Source organism: Mesoplodon mirus (genome assembly GCF_964341445.2).
Source record: "Mesoplodon mirus genome assembly, chromosome: 4".
NCBI classification, from domain to species: Eukaryota; Metazoa; Chordata; class Mammalia; order Artiodactyla; family Ziphiidae; genus Mesoplodon; species Mesoplodon mirus.
In genome coordinates, this window is record NC_138979.1 from 98,340,114 (window position 1) to 98,356,599 (window position 16,486).

General features: G+C 41.8%; 1 protein-coding gene across 10 annotated transcripts in view; it reads right to left on the minus strand.

The window, feature by feature from the left end:
- SEMA6D (semaphorin 6D) overlaps nucleotides 1-16,486 on the minus strand; it is a 56,533-nt gene that overhangs the window by 31,644 nt on the left and 8,403 nt on the right. The window lies entirely within an intron of this gene.

The window sequence follows — 16,486 nt, forward strand, 5'->3', positions numbered from 1 at the left end:
CTGCGGTATGCAGGGAAAGTGTTCTCTCTTAAAGCTGCTGATCTGACCACAGTAAGACTTGGGCCTCCACTGATTTTGCTATCGTTGGGATGAATATATAGGACTTAATGCACCAGTGATATTCTCTGTCCCATTTCCTACAATGACCAGTGCCTTGGACCTGGGGCCCCAAATTCTATCCCTGTCCCAGGCAGCACCCTGGGGAGGTGCAGAAAAAAGTGTTGCTTTACACATGCAAACAGGTTGAACATTGTTGAAATTAGCCTGGTTACCTTTGGAGGGAAAAGTGTGGCTGCCTTTCTTTTTCACCTCCTACCCTTACTACAGACTCACAGCTCCTTGATAAAAAGGAAAGATTATAAAGCCAGGGGAGATGGAGGGGTTGAGGTCTTTTGTATAAAGGATCCATGGACAAAAGTGGGGTTACAACCAGATTCAGTAGAGAACCCTAACCAGTACTTGGAGAAGAAAGATAGGAGGGACCTCTGGGTTTCCTCCAAAGTGGTTGTGTCTGTACCAAGCTGGGGTGAGAGAGGGAGAGCTGCCTCTTTCACGTTGGATTATATATGCTAAGGTCCCAGAGAGCCCTCAAGGTGGTGGGAACTTAAGTAGCGGCAGCCACTAACAGGCACGATCTTCAACCCAATGGAGGTGGGGCTACTCCTTTCGAGGTGCCCTAATCAAAAGTTCCCAGGCCCTAAGTTCTGTCTCGAGTGATCATTTATACCTTCTCTGCTTACTGTGTCTTTTGCAGCATCCATCCTGCCAAAGGGAGAAGAAATGGAAGCCACGGATCCCGCAGCAAGGGTACCACCCGCATGTGTGGGATACAGCGGCCTCCCACGCTCCCAGGCCAGCCCTTTTGCCTCTTTGGAGGTGAGATAAGGGGGCATCGCTGCTGACTAACTCACCATGTTTTTTCAAAGAGGCAAGTGAGAAAATGTGAGCAAAAATACTCTGTAAATTGTAAGGGTGCTATCCAAGTGTGAAGAAATAGTATTATTATCAGTGCTTTATTTAGTTGCAGTTTGCCACAGCACAGTACACTGACATTGCTTCTGCTCAGATAAATATTAACATGCCTATTTCCCTGGATGCAGCTACTCTGCAAGGCGAGGGCCTTGCTGGGCCTCCTGCTCTGGGCTCCTGCTGTTCTCTGGACCAAGAACACCTTCCATGGCTTCTCCTCTGACTGGCAAGGTCCTATTCGTCCCTTAGGACCCTTCACCAGTTTGAGCCCTTTTCCATTTCTTTCCTTTCACGACACTCCATCCATTTTGACTATGGTTTGACCATGGTGGGTGGCACTGGCCATCTACATGCTTGTCTTTCTGATTAGACTGAGTTCCTGGAAGGCGGGATCTATGACTTCTTAGTGGAAATAAGTTCACAGGCCACTACATGAAATATTTACCATGCCTAAGAGAGCAGGGTTTGCTGGGTAGCATACTCCTCTTGTGTTCATGGGACACACCTGGAGTTATGTGTAATATGCACATGCTAGAGGCTGGAAAAGTAGAGATGGTACTGATCACAAAAAGCCATGGCTGAATGCTAAGGAAGCACTAGGCATTGTGCTAAGCACTCCCTAGGAGGCTGGTGCTATTTTCCCAAATTTTCAGATAAGGAAATAAAGAGATAATCTGTCTCCAGTCACAAAACTAAATAGCGGGGCTTAAGTCAGTTTGACTCCAACGTCTGTCGTCTTAATCACCACACCAGAAAAACATAATGCAGAAGAGACAAAAAGGAGAGGAGAAAGAGGCCTTTGTAATTTGTTAAGAAAAGCACACTGCCATGTTCTTAGCTTGATTTATTACTGTTATTTTAAGATATGAACAGCACTCATCTCTTCTTCTAGTCTAATGACCTAGCAGGTAACTGCAGCAGACAAAGAAATGAAGATTCCATGAAACAAAAAGCTAATGAGAGAGGAGTTTCATGCCAGAAGCAAGCGAAGATCCTGTCTCCCTAAGTCTTGGGAGTTGGTTTCCACATCTTCTTCCTACCTCCACGTTTGAAGCGGTCAGGGGCCTCTTCCTTACCATCCCTGACCCAACATCAGAGCCTTCAAGTTGTTTCTGGGGGTGACAGGGCAGGGATGCAATGGGGACCCACCCTCAAAGTCAGGGAACCTCCTCGTTCAGGTGTTCCTGCGTGGACACAAATTGAGGGTGGAAAGCCCGCCAGGCCCTTCTCTGCTCCTTGGTCCCTCAGAGTTAAAGAAAGGCTCCCTTGGGAATCTCTTCCTTTAAATGTCCTGCAGGCCACGCAGAGTGGATGGGGGGTGGGGGTGGGCACGTAAGAAGGCAAGTCTCCACCTCTGAAGGCTTGTCTACTTCTTTTAGTAGACAAGTGGAAACTCTTATCCACAGCCCACCTCAACCCTGAGAAATGGCTGAACAAGGGGGTCACTGTGGAAACTCGTAGAAGGAGCCATGAGAGGATGGCCCATCTTCTCACCACACCTGAGAGTAAACACCCTCATACAATCCAATGAGGTAATGGACTTTAAGAATACTCTGGTTCCACCACCCATTAGTGGTGTGACCTTGGAAAAACTACTTCACCTTGCATCTGTAAACAATAGAAAATAATTGGACTATCTTAAAGGATTGTTTTAAAGGTTACAGGCTTAATATTCAGGAAACCTTTAAAACTGTACCAGTCAAATAAGTGCAGTAAGTATTAGCTATTATTATGGTTATTGCTGCTAGTATCATTATTAGCATAACCCTGTTTCTGTGTCCCCTGCCCTGTGATAATTTAATCTTTTCTGAAGACCACCTCTGGTGATTTCAGTGTCTTCTTCTATGTTCCAAATTCTCTCTTGGAATGTTCTTTGGAAGACTGGACAAAGAAACTGCCTTTCCCTTTGCCTGGCACTAGGAATAGAAACACCTAAATAAACCACTCAGCAATCAGGTGAGATCCTCATAAATGCACATTAGATGATAAACATTTTGCCACTATAAATACAGCAAATATACTTAATGTCATTATTTTTTTTTGAGATGCATCACATACTCAGGCCCACCTCTAATATCTATCTTAAAAGAAAAGAGCCATGACACAGATGATTGAAAGCCCTGAGACCTGGCTTCCTGGGGAAGGCTGGGGAGTGGAGGGAATGCTGCTAGATTTCCACAGTGGAAGAGTCAGTCAAGAGACACCAAACTGAATGACTGAATTCCTTGTTGTGGGAAAGATGAGTTAGGTAAATGGAGAACTCACTCCTGGAGTATTCTAGAAAGCAAGGGGAGAGGCCAGTGCTATAATATAATACCTCCCAGTCCATGGTGTTTCAAGTATCTAGATTCTTAGCCTTTCAAAGAGCTAGAATACTGTATGGCAGTTTAAAAACATGGTGCCCAAATATTTTTATACTGTTCCCATTTAGAAGTGGGTGTATAGATCCTTCTTTTGAATCTGGGATATGACTGCCTGAATAACCGAATATGGTAGAAGTGATGTTATATCACCTTCTGGGCTCAGAACGTAATGAATGGGCAGCTTCCACTTTCTGTTTCTTCAGACACTTTTTGAATCCAGCCACCATAGTATGAGGAAGCCCAAGCTGCCTGTGAAGCATTCATAACGAGCCCCATGTAGACAGGGACTAAGGCTGTGGCTCTCAGCCCTAGTTGATCTCCTAGATGACAGGCAACACCCATGGGCTTCCCACATGAGTGGGCCAACTTGGAAATGGATCCTCCAGCCCCATAGTTGAGCTACCCAAGTTGATACAATGTGGAGCAGAAATGAGTCTCTCTGCTGAGCTCTGCCCAGATTGTAGATTCACGAGTCAAATGAATGATTGCTGTTATTTTAAACACTCGGTTTTAGGATGGATACTGCATGTTTTGGGGAGAATCCTTTCCTGGATCCTTTAAGGTACTCTCTGTGGCCTGAAATATTGCTTTTTTTGCTTTCTCCTCTTAGTCGAGCTGAAGACTGAAATTAGCTGTCAGAGCTGGATATATTGCAGAGACACAGGAAGCTGTTGGTCAGAATGTAGATGCTATGACAACTCCCAGTCTTCAGATTGTCTTTCTGTGTGTCAAGCAGGACTAAACTTGTCCCTAAAATGTCTTATCTCAGTTTCTTAAAAAATCAGGCTTCTTGTTATTAATCAGAAATGCAAATTACATCAACAAGGTACAATTTTACAAAATGCAAATAACTTTTGTTTTTTTCTTAAGGATAAAATTTAATACTAGTAAATTGGGATGAAATCAATATATTGCACATGGCAGGGTAAATCAGTACTACCGTTTAGAAAACAATCTGTCAATGTGTACACACATGCTCCCATCCGTGCATGCTAACAATATTAACCCTAACTCAGTAATTTTTACTTCTAATACTTTATCCTAAGCAAATGATCTAAAGTAAGAAGAACAAAAAAGAACCTGTTAGAGGAAGATGCTTATTTATGATGGTGAAAAAACTGGAAACAGGTTAATTTTCTAAACATGGAGTAGTTAAAATAAAAGTATATTACACCAGTCTCATGGAATATTATGCAACCATTCAGATGATAATAATGAAGACCAGTAATCCTCAGTTTATGATGTAATACCAAGTGGGAAAAATCAGAATATAAAATTGTATGTCCACTGATTACAACTCTATAAAAACAGAGATACATATAGACAAATATTAAAAGAGACTAAAAATAAAATAAGTGATTTAAGGAATTTTCCCCTTTAAAAACAATACTTTGTATTTTTTTTTAACATTATAAGAGGAAAGATGGAGAGATGATCAATTAAAAATATAAAGTCAGGACTTCCCTGGTGGTGCAGTGGTTAAGAATCCTCCTGCCAATGCAGGCGACGTGGGTTCGAGCCCGGGTCCGGGAAGGTCCCACATGCTGTGGAGCAGCTAAGCCCATGCGCCACAACTACTGAGCCTGTGTGTCACAACTATTGAGCCTGCTCTCTGGAGTCCACAGGCCACAACTACTGAGCCCACGAGACACAACAACTGAAGCCCACGTGCCTAGAGCCCGTGCTCTGCAACAAGAGAAGCCACTGCAATGAGAAGCCCGCACACCGCAACGAAGAGTAGCCCCCCGCTCCCCTCAACTAAAGAAAGCCTGAGTGCAGCAATGAAGACCCAACGCAGCCAAAGATAAAATAAATTACTTTAAAAAAGCACAACACTTAAAAAAAATATATAAAGCCACCCTCCAACCTAAATAAGCTGAGCATTTTCTTGATGAAGGCACTTACTGCCTTTCTGTTGACCAAAGCCAAGAACTAATAGTTGGATTGTACGGAATATGTCTCTTGGAATATTATTTTAGATGGTAACTTCCTAGGGCATAAGTCCTCTGTAATTTTAAATATCATATTTATACTCTGGGTGTTCAGTAAAAGAAAATGGAAGTAATTTAGAGATTTCAGTTAAATTGGCATGTCGTAATTTTGGCTTTGCTCTTCTCCCCTTCTAACCTCCTACTTTTTCCTTCCTAGGGCTCCAAAATACAAAGTGCTAAAATAAAACCAGCAAAAACAGTTTCTATTTTTAAAGTGAACTTTAATCTGATTTTCACAAAGATCCAAGCCAATTCAAAATCGCTGCTGTACTCCTGGTGCTAGTAATATGGTGATTGCCTTTTGCATTGAGAATTAAGAATTCTAGTCACACAGGAGAAAGAAAACCTGGCTTAGACTTCTCAGTGGTCAAGTGCAAAAGCAAAAGGAGAACTGATTGCAATTGTGTCCTTGGATATTTAAAGCCAAAACCATTTTTACCCCAGTTGTTTAAATATTGGCATCAAGGTCTCCTTTCTCTAGTCTAAAAACATGCACAGGAAAATGCAGAAGAAAGACCTGGCTCACTCAAATTCCAAACTTCCTCTTAAAGCCCGGTAAGTGGAGTGGCAAGAAGTAAGGACGTTTTCATTGCCAGCCTTCTTGCTGGAGTCATCACCCTACTTCACTACCCACCATGTAAGTGACATTCTAAGCATTAAGTATACTTTTTTTTTTTTTTACGCGCAGGCTCAGTGGCCATGGCTCATGGGCCCAGCCGCTCCGCGGCATGTGGGATCCTCCTGGACCGGGGCACGAACCCGTGTCCCCTGCATCGGCAGGCGGACTCTCAACCACTGCGCCACCAGGGAAGCCCCTAAGTATACCTTTATTTGTATGTGTAGCACAACATTAAATACATGTTTTCCTAAACTAATTTCTAAGCAGAACTGTTTACATTTTACCTTAAAGATAAATGGCTGCTGGAACACTGAATCCATTTCAGAATTTGGTCACTTTGAGCCACTTTTCTTAGTCATAAAATAACTACCAGAGCAGATAAAGATAATGCTGTAATTCTGCCTCTAGGTGTTAGAGTAACAAGAAGTCAGACTTCAGTTCTTTCTGTGGCCCTTTTTGAATCAGCCCACTCAATGCTAATACAAATGTAAACACATCAGTCAGCCAACAATTAGGGGCTGAAGAAATATCTTGGGAGCTAAAATATAAACTCCCATTTGGTTCCAAGGCTCCTAAGCTAATCATCTTATTGCACACAATAAAACAGGCAGAAATCAAGATGTTCTCTACCAAGATAAACTAGAATTAAATGAGGTTAAATTAAATGAAAATAAGTGAATAAATAAACAACCCCTAAACTGAGTAACTTTTAGGAGGCCCAAAGACATGATACTTCCAGCTCTTGAAAGTAGAAAAAATTACCATTCTCTCTCTCTCTCTCACACACACCCGCTAAATTGAGTTGTTTAAAAGAATCTACATTAATACCTCTTGATCAATGTCAAAGTAAAAATTGCTTAATATTTAAGCGATGAAATCTGTAGCACCAAGGCTTTGATTTTAATTGGCTCCTGGTACTGTGACTTACACTGGAGTTGTTTGTGGGCTTTTAACATTACAGAACGGCTTCCCATCTCTGCTCAAACAGGCCAACATGCGTGCAAAGTGAAAAAAGGTCCACTTAATGACACAGATGTTTAGGTGGGTGATTAGAGACACTGTGAGCATCAAATTGTCTTGTGATCTAAAATCTGCTCAAGTGGAAGGCAGCTCCAGGCAGAACTGAAGGTCTATCTAAAACTGATGACTGCTACATCTCAATTAACTTAAAGTTGTTTTTCTTTGATATGTCTTCATTTATTTCAGTTTGCTGGTGACCTCAACTTGATAAAAAGCATGAGTATACCTGAAGTCTGTGCTTGCCATTAAACAGCTACAAGTTTTAATACAGAATTTGCAACAGTGCTCTGAAGTGTCATAATGACTGAATCAGAAAAGATCTTGGTTCTCACACAGGGTGACTGCAGATTCATTGGTGGTACCTCTTTCTTGCACCTTGGAGAGACTGGCTCTCCAGAGAACTAGATATTTGGACCACCATGAGTACAGTGGTGTCTTCTCTACAAGTTAAAACTGAAATTTAAGCCCACACAGTATATGCCCAGAGCCAGCATTCCCCCTGGCACCACACTGTGGGGTCTGTTTTAATTGGCCAGTTGCCCATGCCAGCGGGCTGCCTAAATAGTTTGATTATCACCTTGTAATATACAAAATGAGGACTGTAAATTAGAGAACTCTTAAGGATGCCAATATTTGTATATGAGAGTTTTAAAGTCTTGGATATAGATTTTTTTCTAAGAGTGGCAAAAGTACTGGAATGAGTTACGTCTCCTCTGGAATATTAGCATAAAATCTATAGAGAGGTCTCCTCTGGGATATTAACATAAAATCTACAGAGAGGGGCTTCCCTGGTGGCGCAGTGGTTGAGAGTCTGCCTGCTGATGCAGGGGACACGGGTTCGTGCCCTGGTCCGGGAAGATCCCACATGCCGCGGAGCGGCTGGGCCCGTGAGCCATGGCCGCTGAGCCTGCGCGTCCGGAGCCTGTGCTCCGAAACGGGAGAGGCCACAACAGTGAGAGGCCCGCGTACCGCCCAAAAAAAAAAAAAAAAAAAAAAAATCTATAGAGAGGAAAGGACAATCCAAATGAGATGAGCAGAATAATGCCAGTGTTCAGTCAATTCGATTTTATGTTGTAAAATCACTAAAGAGTATGTAGGCCTAGTCTAGAGGTCAAAAGTTTCAGCTACACAGCTCAACTTCTCAAAAAGAGTCCTGACTGCAACTTCTTTTTCTTTTGGTCCCATAATCCCCATATCCTAATTTTGAATTTTGAGAGTGTGGTCACCCCCGTTACAATCCAAACCCAGGGCGGACATCATTTGACACTCGTGTCTTACTCTCCTGAAGTGTGCAGATTACCAGCAGTGACCCTGGAGACCATGTCTGTTCTGCCTCAGTTTACAACTGAGAGAACCAAGGCCCAGGGAAATTAGGCAGCTTGCCTGAGAGTGCGAGGCAATGGGAACTCAGACCCTGTCAACTCAGATCCTACAGAATAAACAGCATTGGTGAAAAGGAGGAATCAGGCCAGGCTACATGATTCACAGGCGCCAGTGCAAAATGAAAATATGGGGCTCCTTATTCAAAAATTATTAAGAATTTCAAGATGGCTAAAGGAGCACATTCTAGGCATGGGGCCCAGTGAGACTGCACAGGCAACACACCCATGAAACTGATCCTAGGTGCAGTTATTTCATTATTTACTAAACTTTGACTCTTTGAAGGCCAAGGGGAAGAAAAGCTCTTTGAACACTGAATATGTTCAAAAATTATCTATTGTGTGGATAAGTGAATGAATGTGTATATGAATGAGTGAGGGAATGTGCCTAGAAAATTACAACTCAGACCCAGGGTCAGGTTGAGTTGATACAGTAAGTCACTGTGAGTAACTTGGTCCATTATTTAAGTGATGCAATTCATAATCTGAAAATACTTCACAACATAATAAAATTTCCCAGCCCCAACATAAATAAGTTGCCAGAACCATGTCCAAAATGTGAGCAGCAAGGTGTACATGTGGTAGCATTACCATGCTTTTATGTGCTCAAGAAATGCCACTTCTTAGCAGAATTGGTCTTGCTTTTTTTTTTTTTTCTGTCTCTTTGTGTGTTTAGAAGTAGCCATCCAGATATATTTTATGGAAACTATCCATGTGCAAAATCTACAAAATACTTCAGATATGAGTATTTCATATTGCCAAGCATCCTTGATTTGAAAACAGTAGTAATAACAAAACTATAATTTATTGAGTTTTTTATTATGTCAGATACCATGCTCAGTGCTTTGCATATATTTCCTCCTGAAGAAAGACCTCACCACAACATCTCTATGAAGTAGATATATTATCCTGATTTTCCAGTGAGGAAAACAAGGCTCCAAGAGGTTGAATGGCAGAATCAGAATCAGAATTTGACCTTTTAGGATCATTCGGACTCCTGGAGACGAATAGTTCTTCGGAAGGTTGGGTATACACAGAACAGCAGAGCAAGGGCTACTGCTTCCTTTAAGGAATGAGACTTTTACCTGATAAGGATTGAGTGAAGTTTCACTTTGGTGAACAAAAATGCAGCCATAAAACACTGAAAGCAGAAATTTCTGATACTGAAAATCTAGGTGGTTAATTTTATAGCTTACTGCAAAGTCGTACAAAGACAGGTAAAGGAGGAACCTCCTCATGCAGATTTTAGGGGGCCTTAGGATCTGATTTAGTGCATTACTGTATCAGGAAAAGAGGTTGAACAGTACAGAGTGAAGGAAGACTTAGCCAGGCTAAGATTTCCACTCAGGTAGTCTGCAGTATATTTCATTAAGGGACAAGAAAGACAAAAAATGTGGGTAACTTTCAGGATTATAAATTCACATTTATCTCAGAGTTGAAAAGAAGAGAGTTAGTGTTTCTGTCTCTACCTCTCAAGAGATAAAAGTGGCTTCATAATTATGGCTTGTATTTATTATGATGTTTCAAAGTGTTAATCTGGCAGGGGTATCTTACTTCTCATTTAAAACAAGTCACAGGGGGGGAAAAAGAAAAAAATATGGGAGCAAATTCATTTGATATATTCTGTCCACTTGTTTGTAGCACTGTCCTCCAATGTCATGTCTTTGATATTTTTTAACTGCCTAATTAAATGAAAATGCAGTTCTAGGGACACAAAATTTTCAAATAATGGCAGAAAAATATTTCTGGCCAAACACTAAAGTTTTATAGCTTGAAAGCACTCATGAATGTGTTTATGCCATGTACACTGTGTGTACATAATATGCATATATAACAATGTATAGATACAAATAGTTTGTATTTTGTTCATGTATCCACTGGTAAGCCAGTCTCCTCCATGTAAGTCAATTGTGGTGGTCCCATTCTCCTGCCCAAGGCTGCTTTACGTTACAGGTGTGAGCAGGTGTCATGATTCTAGCAATGGGAGAGTCTGTACTAGGAAAGGTTTTTTTAGGGACTCTTGGTCTCTTGATCTGCTGAATTCTCACCTGGAATGTGCCAGTTTTACTGGGAACATGAAAAGAGCTAGCCAAAGGGAGGTTGACAGGATGAGAATGGCAGAGAATATAGACAGCGCCTTAGTCTTTGATGATATTGTTAAGCCAAAGAATTAATCAACACAGGAGCCACCCCATCTCAGGACTTATTATTATTGACTTGATGTTATATTTCCTCATTGTTCAGTCATTTTGAGTTGGGTTTTCTGTTATTTGTAGCCAAAACCAACATGACTGAGCACCTACTGTGTTCTAGGACCTAGCTGGCCAATTTCCATGCATTAGCTTTAATTTATTTCCCATCTCTTAAGGGACATTTTCTCCATTTAACAGAAAAGTAAACTAAGACTTGGAGAAGCTAGTGATATGCCCAATTTCTCACATCTAGTTAGCAGATAGGGGGCAGGATTCCAACCTATGTCTGTCTGACTTTGAAAAGTTATTTAAAACCTCTGTATGTGTTTGTGTATATGTGTGGTGGTGTTCTATCTTTATATATGTCCACATTTATACATCTACGGTGAAGGTGTTATCTGTAGTAGCACAACCCTTCATCGCATTTTTGAGTCTCTGATAAAATAGTTAAAAATGTTAAAAATATTCCCTCATAATTGAGGGAATAGCAACAAAATAAAGCAAATGGTAAGAACTGGCAAAAGTAATCATTATCAAGTTTCCTTATCCATTGGGAGTTACTTATTTTCAAGCTCGGTTCTGAGACATCGTGCCAGATGACATCTGCATTAAATTACTCATCAATCTGTATAGAGATCATTAACGAGTGTGAGTGCTTTAAGAGGGATAAGTGTCTCCAAAGAAAACACTGAATCAAAGATGGCGAATTTGTTGTATAGAGGCTACCATGGCCTCTCCCTTTTTCACAGAAGACTTTGCAAATCAGTCAAGGCATCGTTTTTCTCCCTGACCTTAGATGTAGGCCCATAAGTTTCTACAACATAAGATGCAACAGCTACTACCAATCAGGTTTGGCTCTCTACTTTGAAACTCATTTGCCCTGTCTGTCCTACACATTCCATGGGGAGTGGCTCTTCAGGGAAGTAACTGAAAATTACAGGGAAATTGTGCAAAGGTAGCGTATCAACCCCTGAGAGCTGAATGAGGTGCAATTACTGCTCACTGAAAATATTATCTATGTATTTCTGAAAATTGAGTCTAAAAACTATATTAGCAGCAATGAAGTTTAAGTGATCTCGAAAGAAAAGGGCAAAGTGTTGTAAAATGTAAATGGCAATAATAAATTTGAGAAGTTGGACTACTTGTGTGTCTGTCTCTTTGTACAGATAGCTCTATGCACATTCATGAAGTGGATTCATATTTTTTAAAATCACCGTTAGATTTGCTACTATGAGGCAATTAAAATATGGAGATAAATATAACATTAAGGAATCCTACTACTAGAAAGAAACTTGGAAATCATTTAGACTGTCCTGACCTCACTTTGTTCTAATGAGAGCACTAGGGCCAGCAAGGCCAGGGCCTTGTCCAGAGCTATCTGGTGGGCTAACAGAGGAGCCAGGCCAGATTTCCAGAGTCCAGCTCTGTCCTCTCACAGCCTTTTCAGTGATGGGTGCACTTTTTTTTGGTTTGTTTGTTTGTTTGTTTTTTGCATTACGCGGGCCTCTCACTGTTGTGGCCTCTCCCGTTGCGGAGCACAGGCTCAGCGGCCATGGCTCATGGGCCTAGCCGCTCCGCGGCATGTGCAGTCTTCCCGGACCGGGGCACGAACCCATGTCCCCTGTATCGGCAGGCAGACTCTCAACCACTGCACCACCAGGGAAGCCCCGGGTGCACGTTTTGAACTTTAAAACTACATTAAGCCTCAGAAATCAGCAAAGTGTGTGGCAAAGAGAAGAAAGAGAGAGAGAAGAAAAGTAAGAGAGTGGGAAAGAGATCTCTGATAACTTTCTACAATTCTTAGCAAAACACAGGCTCCCGATTTTCTGACTGACCTCTGAGGACATCAAGCCTCATAAGTTGGAGATGGTCTTGGCTATCTATCAGTGGATGGGCTGGGGTAAGTGCTACCTGAGGAACCATATCCAATTGGCCAAGAGACACTGCCAGAGACAGCAAAGGATGGTCTGGTTATATCCATCACCTTTTGTCAATCATCCTTTGCTGGACCAGTAGCTCCATTAAAATATCTTTGTATAGTTCTCCAAAATGGTCCCCTGGTCCCCCAAATGCTCTTTATTTAGTCACCCCATGAGAGACAACTGGATTCAGGGACCCTGTCAATTCAGTTACCAGGTAAATAATATTCAGCCTCACAAGAAAAAAGTGAATGACTATATATATAGAATGCTTAGTATAAAGTTGGACGTGGAGATCAGTAAGGTTAATTTCTGTGTTGTTACTGCTAAAATGATATTTAAAAGCCCCCAATTGACTATTCTAAAAGTAACATGGCCCTCCTCACTACTTACGTTCTGTGATTTTATTGTTTCTTTCACTGACTGAATTGAGATTTTATAGTGAGTGGTTGAGATCATGGGCTTTGAAGTCAGACAGGCTTGGCCATGAATTCTGACGCTGCCATTGTGCACTCCTAGCAGGTACTTAACTGTGGTAGACAGAATAATGTTCCCATCCATCCCCAAGATGTCCACGTCCTATCCCTAGAACCTGTGAATATGCTATTATACACAGAAAGAGGGACTCTACTTATGTGATTAAATAAGAGATCTTAAAATAGGGGATTTTTCCTGGATTACCTGGGTGGACTCCATGTAATCACAAGGGTCCTTAAAAGATGGAAGAGGAAGGCAGAAGAATCCAAGAAGGAGATGTGTCTATGGAAGCAGAAGACAGAGTTATATGATGGCTGGCTTGGAATTTGGAGAAAGGGGACACAAGCAAAGAAATGCAGGTGGCCTCTAGAATCTGGAAGAGGGTCCCGTTGAGCCTCCAGAAGGAGTACAGCCCTGCTGACACCTTGACTTTAGCCTAGTGAAACACATTTGGGACTTCAAACCTCCTGAATTGTCAGGTAATGAATCTGTGTTGTTTAGACATCTAAGTTTGTAGTAATTTGTTACAACAGCAAAAGGAAACTCACTTATGCTCCTTGTGTATCTGTGCCCTCATCTATAAAATGGGAATAAAAAAAGGATGTGCCCCAAAGGGCTGACATGAGGATTAAATAAGAGAATGCAAATAAAACTCTTTAGTGCTTGGCAGAGATGAAGAACTCAATAAATGTTCACTGTCATTATGCATGATATCATTATATAGAGAGGAGATTTATATATTGTGATTGTAATAAATGGTGATTCCATAAAGTATAATTCATTGTATCATAATAATCCCTTACATTTAAGCAGCACTTCTCTGGTTTTTACGAAGCCCTTTTATCAACATTGTCTTATTTGATGCTTGTTATAATTGTGAGTCCACAGATGAGGAGACAGCGCCTCTGAGGAGACAGTGCTTTCCTTAGGTCACTCAGAGAGCCCACTATTGGCCAAAGTTGGAGTCTAGGTCATTTGATTCCAGATACAGTAGGCTGCCAATTTCATCATGTGGTTTATAGAAATATACACACAGGGTATGTAGAATCTTAACATAAAACAAAAATGATAAGGCCAAATGTTGGGGTTGTTCATCCCACACAAGACCATTTCCCATGTGATCTCATCCAGCGGCGTTTTTTGCCAGGGCCTCCTGCCCCAGCTCCTGCAAGCATAGCCCGAGGCCTCTCTGTAATGCATCTAGTCAGTTGTGCAAAGCACAAGGGAAAAGATTCCATCCGGACCGCAGCAGGCAATCACCTGATGCCCTGAAGCATGAAGTTTGATTACCCTTATCTCAGTTTATCATTAAATCAAAAACTGTTGCTATGAATACTGGCTCAGGACTCCATTTATGAAATGATATAGACCAGTCAGCAGAAGTAAGTGAGTGTCCTTTTTCTTTCTTAATTTCTGCTCACTGTGAAGATCTTTTGCAAACTAGAAAAAAAAAATGGCAGCTTTGAGCAGATTTTATTACTTTCTTACTCTTTCATGAGCTGGCCAGGATGCCTTTGGCTCATAACCATTCACCCTGTGCTGTAGGCAAGAGGTTTGAGATCTACTACCTAGTGGCCTGCCAACACTAGCCTTGAAGTCTAGCACCTGGCTTTGATGGGAATCTGAATTTTAGCAAGATGCCAGGCAATCTGCAGGCGCACTGATGTTTGAGAAACTCTGGCTACACCAGAGCATTGTTTCTCAAATTGTGGTCAAGGGACCACAGCCTATGAGTCACTTTAGGAGTTTGTTGAAAATGCTGACTCCAGGGCCCCATTCCAGACCCAGCAACACAGACCCATTGGTGCTGGGGCCCTGGGAATCTGCATTTTAGCCCTATGTGATTCTGATAAATTTTAAAGTTTGAGGACCACTGGTAGAGATCAAAGATGTGGGCGATGACAGGAATTGTTAGGAGAGGGCCTGAATTTCCATGGTGTTATTCAGGTTTTAATCAGACTAGGGAGCAACCAGCATAGAGCACATACCAGTCACCTACAGTTTTGTCCTTCGGCCCAACCAACAGAGGAAGCCAGATTTCTGACATGAATCTGAAATGGCTGATATATGGGTCAGGGCTAGGCAGCTAGGCGTCAAGGTCTGAGGTGACTCTCTAGGCCCCTGGGGCTCTCCTGCCAAATTCCCCTTTGCAGTCTGGCTGAATCTGTGGCAAGTGGAGTGGGTGGTGGTAGAGAAGAGCTGGTTGTAAAACTGGCTTCAAGGTCTATATATCAGTCAAAGAGATATGATAAAATCACACGTGAAAAGACTGCATAGTATAAGGGCTAAAAGCATGGGCCTTGGAGCCAGACTGCATTTACTTTTACTTAACAGACACTGAGATAAATACAGCACTCACTGCTAGCCAAGCACCATTCTAAGTGCTGTTCAAACCTTAATTCATTTATGTCTCACAATGCCTACCAGGTGGGTACTACCATCATCATTCACCTTTTATGTCATGAAACTGAGGCTCAGAGAGGTTAAGTAATTTGCTCAAGATCACACAGCCAATCGATCACACTGCCAGGACGCGCGCCCCAACAGGCTGGCTCGAGTTCATCTTCTTAACCACCCTACTAAGTTGCTTCCCATGGACCCGAGTCCCCTGGTTCCACTACTCATTAGCTGTTTGACCCTGGGAAAATTACTTAATCTCCCATCCCTCAGTTTTTCCCCTGTGTAAAATGAGAATATTATTAATAATAGTACCCACCTCAAAGAATTCTGATCAGATGATTTAATATATCCACTTAAAAGAGTATAAGGCACATGGTCAGCACTTAATAAATGCTAACTCTGAGGGAGCTATCAGTCCCACACTCTCAGGGGTAGCATGAGGATTAAATTAGGTAACATATTTAAAGTACTAGGCATGGTGCCACGGCACCTGGTAAGCACACGGTGAGGGCTAGCTGTTATTATTAGTCAAGCTGAGCCAGGCCAGTTTATTTTAGGTTTTGTCTGGAAAGCAACTGTGTTCTAGGCAGGGAGGCAGCACGCCCTTCACTTCAGAAAGTAACTGGGTAGGAGCCAGACTAATTCCTAGATCCAGCAGGTTCTCTGCTTTACGTCACTGGAATATTCCTGAAAAGTCCCTGATATTGAATTTGTATATGCTTAACCCTCTTTCCCCATTGACCTATTTTATAATTTCTGATTGATCTTTCACTGGCAGTGTTTCCTCAGACTTAAGAGTCTTCTCTCAGACTGTCATGTAACCATTAACTTGTAAAAGACTTAAACATACCAGGGAAAATTGAACCACTGGAGGAATTCTTGGCAAAGCAATTGGCTTAACCATTCCCCAATGTAATTGTTTTCATTTTATTTTTCCTTTGTTATGTATTCACGTGCTTACACTACAGAGAACTTCTGGTCTTTCCTCCCAGAAAGCTTATCACCTCCACTATTAAATTTAATCGTGGATTGACTACAATTTACTTTAACTCAAGGGGTTAATGATGGCTTGGAAACCCTCATACCCAAACAGCCTCACTTGGAGTACGGCTGGGCACGGGGGGGTAGGGGAGAAAGGTGAAGGTGTGGGAGTTGGG